At 42.4% G+C, this 6,736-nt stretch overlaps 1 non-coding gene across 1 annotated transcript; it reads left to right on the top strand.

Annotated features, from left to right (window-relative positions):
• Positions 1-2,289: 2,289 nt before the first annotated feature.
• On the top strand, positions 2,290-2,396 carry LOC125582618. The gene has a single exon (XR_007320075.1). It is a non-coding gene; the product is annotated as a small nucleolar RNA R71 (small nucleolar RNA).
• The last annotated feature ends 4,340 nt before the right edge of the window (positions 2,397-6,736 follow it).

Here is a 6,736-nt window from a genome sequence, read left to right as displayed (position 1 = left end):
TGTGTATATCCATGACTCAGTACACAAGGGACCATAAGCAAGAAGCATTAAGTTCGTTCAGTTCAAACAAGGTTGTAATTGGCTTCAAAGATTGAGTTTCAGCAACTAATGAGATTCAGGAAGAGTTTTTAAGGCTCGAAACGTACAAGGCTTTTTGAGAGATGCAATAGCTACTCGAGTGTGAAATAGTGTTCTTTACAAGGCATTTTAAATCATTGCTCCCAATGCAAGTGAATGCAACCTATATGCTCTAGACTCTCCTAAAAATGCAAGTGATGCAATCTATATGATTTTTTTTTAATGCTAAAAGGTATGTATGAAAGACTCAATGAAAAATCATCAAAGCAAACATGATCAAATACTTGGTACCTCCCCCAAACTTAAATGACACAGTCTCTGTGTTGTCAAGTAGAGAGAGATACCCAAAAGAGAAAGCTAATATGCAAAAATGAAATGGTATATACAAGGGAAAGTAGAGAAGTACCTCAAGTGGAAAGTGGAGAAGAAAGATCCTTCTCAATGTAGGGGTCTCCACAAGTGATGGTTCCGCAATATTCAACATCCAGTGGAGACTGAATTGGGTAAGAGACAGCTTTGTTGACATTGAGGAGTGTGACCTTCTTGTTGGCGAAATCGATGCAAGCACCCACAGTAGTAAGGAATGGTGTGCCCGTGATCAATGGAACTCTCTTCTCAGTTGCCATCTTCAAGACAGTGAGGTCTATAGGGATGGTGCAAGATCCAATCTTCAAAGGGAAATCCTTGAGGAGACCAATAGGAGTAGTAGAAGAAGAATCCCCAAACGTGAGAGAGGAAGTATCTGGCTCCATGTGTTCAATCTCAAGACTATTCACCATCTCCATTGAGATCACATTCACACTTGCACCAGAATCAACAAGAGCATCATCAAAGGTGAGCTTACCAAGAGAGAAAGACAAGGTGAACTTCCCTTGGGATTCTAGTTTAGGGAGAGACTTTCGTGTGACTGGTGGATCAAGTTTCAAAGTTGAGATGTTGAGAAGCTCTGCTGCTTTTGCTTGGTGGTCTACAATGTCCTTGATGAGCATCATTTGGACATGAGCCTCACGCATACCCGAAATCGTTGGAAGCTTAATTCCAATATCACTTAGGTCTTTTCTGAACTTGGAAATCACCTTCTTCTGAGCTTTGGTGAGGACCCTTTGTGGAAATGGGAGCTTGTCATAGGGTGACTGCTCAACCTCAGTGGTGTCCTCCAGCTTGACCTCTTTCAGCTTCTGGTTAGCTCTCCTCGCAACTGGTTTCTCAGCCATGGGTGCATCTCCCTTCAAAATCTTTACTTCAACCATTTTGTCAGCTTCCTCCACAATCTTTGCTTCAGCTGTTGCTACAATCAGATGCTGAACCTGTTCAATCTCAGTTCCAAACACCAATCTTTCAATTTCACCTACCTCTTTCTTGTGGTTACTCAATTCAATCCCTGAAGAAGTGGTAGAGAGGACAACATTGCAATACTCCTTGGGTTTTTGCTCAGATTTTCCAGGTAGAGACCCTTGCTGGCGATTCTGGTGAGTGGTCATGGAAGCAAACTGGTTTTCCAAAGCCCTGAACTTGTTGTTGAGCTCATTGTAACTTCCATCAATCTTGGAGTGAAGGTTCTTCAACTCATATCCAACCTGCTTTTCACTTCTAGTCTGAGACTCCAAGATCTGTTTCAGTAGAACATCAGTGCTGCTTTCCTGAGGAGTAGAGGTAGAAGGATTAGCTTGTTGTTGAGAAGACTGGTTCCTTTTGTTGGAGAAACCAGAAGGAGGGTCTTGCTGAGGCTGATAGTTGCCTTGCTGGTTGTTCTTAGGCGGATAACCACTCTGTTGGTTGTTAGGATAGGATTTCTGTTGGTAGTTGTTGTACTGAAAGTTGGGCTCTTTCTTGTACCAGCTACCATTGTTGTTGATGAAACACAACTCTTCTTGCCCTTCCAAACCCTCAACTCCATGGACAACATGTGTTGCTTCTTGGTTTGGGTTACCAACAAAGTGCAGCTGCTCTTGGGTGGCTTTATCCGCAATGAGGATGTCAATCTTATCCTGTAGAGCCTTCAACTCCTTCCTCATCTGCTTTTCATCTGTTCTACTGCCTCTGTCGTGGTCTCCACTGTAGACTGCATCACTCTTTACCATGTTGTCAACCAGCTTTTCTGCATCTTCCTCAGTTCTCCCCAAGAAGAACCCATTGCTAGCTGTATCCAGTCTGGCTTTGTACTTAGGAAGAGCACCACGGTAGAATGTGCTCAGCAAGCTTTCTTTAGAGAAACCATGGTGAGGGCATTGAGCTTGGTAGCCCTTGAATCTCTCCCAGGCTTCACTGAATCCTTCCAAGCCCTTCTGTTGAAAGCTGGAGATCTCATTTTTCAGTTTAGCAGTTCTTGAAGTAGAGAAGAACTTCTCCAAGAATGCTTTCTTGCAGTCATCCCAAGTGGTGATAGAGTCGCTGGGGAGGGACTTCTCCCACTGACGCGCCTTATCCCCCAAAGAGAAAGGGAATAACTTGAGCTTTAAGGCGTCCTCTGACACACCATTGGTTTTTGACAATCCACAGTAGCTGTCGAACCTGTCCAAGTGATCATATGGGTCCTCTAGAGCCAAGCCATGATACTTGTTGTTCTCGATCACGTTGAGGAGTCCTGACTTGACCTCAAAGTTGTTGGCTGCCACAGCCGGTGCTCGGATTCCAGTCTATGACCATGAATGTTGGGCCGGTCATAAGTACCAATGGGTCGACCTGCCCGCGGTTGGTGTTCTGCCCCTTGTTGTGGATTTCCCATATCAACGTCCAATTCCTGCAAGTGAGCTTGTTGCTCTTCTTCTCTTCTAGCTCTAGCACACTCTCTCTCTAAAGCTCTGATGTCTGCTACTATTGGAACTAGGTTTGATTGACCCCTGCTCCTCAAGTTCATACACCGGAAAGCTAAAGGTAGGTGAAGAAGAAGAATCAGTAACAAAACAAAATTTAAAATGACTTAGTCTCAAGCAAGTGACTAAATCTCAATGTTTCAATCTACTCAGAATTTGGCAACGGCGCCAATTTGATGTTAAGAGTTTTCAAGACTCCTAAGACAAATGATGTAGTATAAAAGTTTGTCGAACCAGTTCTGAGGGATATCAAAGCACCGAGAATGCAAGTACTTACTCAATCTAAGTGCAACCGATGATTTAAAGGGGTTTTAAGCTATGACTAAAACTACAAAGCAATAACAGAATGATACTTTCTGACTAAGGGATAAGAGAACTCATGGGTATAGGGATTAGACCTTGGGTGATCAAGTTTCGAACTAAGGATGGAAAATGATCAATCAAACTATCAACCTTAAGTTTAGACACAATCTTAAACAAACTCTATGTCTAGATGAATGTTCATGTACTAACATATTTCAAACATCAAATGTCTTTGGTTGAATAATATGAAAGCAATCATTACTAACAAGTCTATTGTCTATCTTAACACCTTTAACAACAAATGTCTTTTGTAAAGTATGTTAAAAGCTTAGGAGAGTTGTATCAGACATTTCATCAAACACTTTTCGGGTGGGAAATGCCTATCGATCAACTTTTGAGTGGCCAACTCAGAAGATGCATTATGAATACTCTACTAGCAAGGAACAAGAATGATCTACACTAAAACATCCTAGAACTAACCTAATCACCCTTAATCTCCCTAACCCATGGTGGATTTCAGATTAATCATGTAGAGAAATAGATAAGAAATCAACAAGAACACAAGACGAGAGCAATCAAATCTGAATCAAAAGAAGTTTTCACTAGTTCTTCTCCAGAAAAGAGATTCTCCTTTGGTGGCTGCCAAAGGTACTTAAAACATAGGTTTTTGAAAAGTAAAAACGTGCATAATGAAATGACCAAAAGGCCCTTGAGTAAACTGAATTCGAGCAAACAATAGGCGCGCAGCGACCTCCAGTAGTCACTCCGAGAGGTCGCTCCAGGCTTCGGGAGCGACCTGGAGGGGTCACTGCGAGACGTCGCTCCGGGCCCGTTTTCGTGTCTCCGAGCGATGAAAACGCGAGCAACTTCTCCGCGTCGCTCTGGTAAGGTCGCTCCAGGCTTCGGGAGCGACCTCAGTGGGTCGCTCTAATAGGTCGCTCCGGCTCCATTGTGTTGTCGTCACGCGATAGAAATGCGAGCGACCTCGGGGTGTCACTCTGGCCAAGTCGCTCTGGGCTTCGGGAGCGACCTGGAGTGGTCGCTCTGATAGGTCGCTCCGGGTCAGTTTTCGGCTTCCACCGGGATGAAATGGCGAGCGACTTCTCCGCATCGCTCTGGTAAGGTCGCTCTGGTAAGGTCGCTCTGATAAGGCAGGTCAGAGCGACTTGCTGGTATCGCTCCGGGAAGTCGCTCCCAACGCTCTGCTCGTCCAATGATCATCTTTACACCTCTTTCGAGCTCCAAACACACCCAAATGTCTCCGAAAACTCCATGTGGTACTCCAATACCTGATAAAGACTTATGTATGCAAAATGCAACCTAAACATGGCTAAATCTTAGTCTATATGATCAAAATTCACATGGGTGAATGGATAAAACAATGGAAATATGCAAGATATCATAATGCAAAATGAAAGTTTTTTATTAATTTATCAAACCTTTGATTTCTAATAAGAACAACAGAAACAATAGTAAAAAAACTGCATATTTTTACACGTATATGAAAATACAATATATCTTTTAATTGATCTTCACTTGCTTAACAAATAACAAAGATTAATATAGACAAAGATAAGTTAATAATAACATTGATTACAATAATTGATGTTAAAACAAATAGTTTGTATCATTTGTTAATAATTGTCTCAAATTAATAACATTTGTTTTTCTGATATTATTTGTGTGATGTAATATGATCTTTTTTGGTAGTGTATCATATACATCTTTTGCAAATGTAAACCTAAAATACAAACCACAAAATCATACAAAAAATAATAACCTAAATCGCAAGTAAAGTATATTCCGCCCGTAGGGCGGACCAACCCTAGTATTTCTATAAAAAAGTGGGACCCTGTGCTTATGCACCCTCAGCACACCCATAAAGCCGGCACTGGTTGATTTATATTAGTACATCGTATCTCTTTATATTGTTTAGTTCAAATGTTTAGATACATGTGCGGTGGTGATAGAAACCAATAAATCTAATGCAAACAAGAAGAACCGAGATAAAATACTGTGTTGTGTTTGACGTAATCTTTAATCAAATATACAGTTAAAAGTGTTTTCATATGCTTAATTATCAGCGTTATTTTAACTGTTATCGTTTTGTTTTTCTTTGTAGTGGATCTTATATTACAAACTCAAGATCAACCATCCGTAGACTATATACCCGGAGGAGCACTTTCTCCGGGATCAGAGTTGCGAGGGCCTCCCCTCGAATTAACCACCTCCTCTTCGCCGATAACACTATGTTCTTATGTAAGGCATCCCCGAGAAGTTGTGATGCCCTAATGACCATCCCCATGAAGTACGAGCAAGCTTCAGGGAAAGTTATAAACCCGGCAAAATCATCTGTCACCTTCGCCAAAAAGACCCCCGCAGATGTGAAAACAATAGTTAAACTGTGCTTGGGAATTGATAGAGAAGGAGGAGTCGAGAAATATCTCGGTCTCCCCGAACACTTTGGGAGAAGAAAGAAAGATTTATTCACTTCTATCGTGGATCGAATCAGACAAAAAGCAGTTAGTTGAGCAACAAAGAAACTCTCGGGAGCAGGGAAACTCGTTCTTCTCAAGAATGTCCTCTCAGCAATACCAACACACGCGATACCTGTTTTAAACTCCCCTCTAGTCTCTGTAAGAGGATTCAATCCGTTCTTACTAGGTTCTTGTGGGATTCAAACACGAGGGATAGGAAGATTTGCTGGATCGCATGGTCACAACTTACCATGTCGAAACGCGATGGAGGGTTGGGTTTGCGTGACATTTAAGACTTTAATGATGCCCTCTTAGCGAATATAGGCTGGAGAATCATCTCCAAACCAGAGTCTCTTGTAGCTAGAGTCCTCTGCGGAAGATACTGTCCCAACACATCCTTTTTGGAAACAACTCCAAGCAATGCAGCGTCCCATGGATGGCGAAGCATTTTGAGGGGCGAGATCTGCTTATCCCACACATCAGCAAAGCTATAGGAAATGGGGAGTCTACGAAAGTCTGGGACGAACCGTGGATATCCACTGAGCGGCCATTGAAACCTATGGGTCACCTAACTGCAATGATCAGCAACTTCGGGTTTCAGACCTTCTCTGCGACCAAACAAAGGAGTGAAATATAGATCTTGTCAACAGGTTACTACCACACTATGCAAAAGATATCTTCTGCCTGAAACCAAGCAAGGGACCCTCAACAGACAAACACATTTGGACCCTATGTACGAACGGAGAGTATTGTACAAAAACAGGATACCACTCCGCTTCTCCTCCTTTACTTGCTGAAGACGCTATAACCCTTTCAAACAGAGATCGATTTAATTGGAACAATGAAGTCTGGAAAGCATCATGCTCACTAAAAATTCAGCTCTCCCTTTGGAAGGCCATGCAAGGAGCTCTCCCCCTAGGCGAAAATTTGGAAAAAAGAGGGATGAGAGCGAACACGAGATGCTGTTCCTGTGGTGAGATAGAAACAGCGATGCATTGTTTTGTTCATTGCCCCTTCACAGTAAACATTTGGGAGTTAGCCCCCGTGCTTAACAAACCAAACTTC

This window comes from Brassica napus, chromosome C2 (genome assembly GCF_020379485.1).
Source record: "Brassica napus cultivar Da-Ae chromosome C2, Da-Ae, whole genome shotgun sequence".
NCBI lineage: Eukaryota > Viridiplantae > Streptophyta > Magnoliopsida > Brassicales > Brassicaceae > Brassica > Brassica napus.
This window is presented reverse-complemented; position numbering and strand designations above follow the sequence as displayed.